Consider the following 474-nt stretch of genomic DNA (forward strand, 5'->3'; position numbering starts at 1 on the left):
GACTTTCTTGTACTCTGCCAGTCTTCTGAACTAGAATACTTTGAACCCTGTTACTTGGAACCTTGTGCCTGGTTCCAAGCTTCAGGGAAATATTAGAGCCAGAAAGCCAGGGTACAGGTGAGGTGAGTCTTAACTCACATCTGTGACACCATTTAGGGTCCTTGTAACGCTAGTGCCCTTCAGGACACATAAAACCAAATTCATCAAAATGCATTGCAACAGGTTTCCATAAATTATTTATTAAAACTAATGGCCCCAGGCCCTGTGACGCTAGATTTGGAATTCAAGGCTTTCTCTTAACTTAAAGATCAGTCCATACTTCCTCTCAGCATCCTCAGGGATTCTTAGCAGTGCTGGGAGATTCAGAGGGACTGAGGACAGGAGATATGAGTTCTAAGGAGGGTAAGATGGTGAAGTCTAGGCCGCTGACGGCCTGATCCCTCCACACCAGGCCTTGCCAAGGGACTGGCCCGG

Source organism: Suricata suricatta, chromosome 7, assembly GCF_006229205.1.
Source record: "Suricata suricatta isolate VVHF042 chromosome 7, meerkat_22Aug2017_6uvM2_HiC, whole genome shotgun sequence".
Taxonomy (NCBI): Eukaryota; Metazoa; Chordata; class Mammalia; order Carnivora; family Herpestidae; genus Suricata; species Suricata suricatta.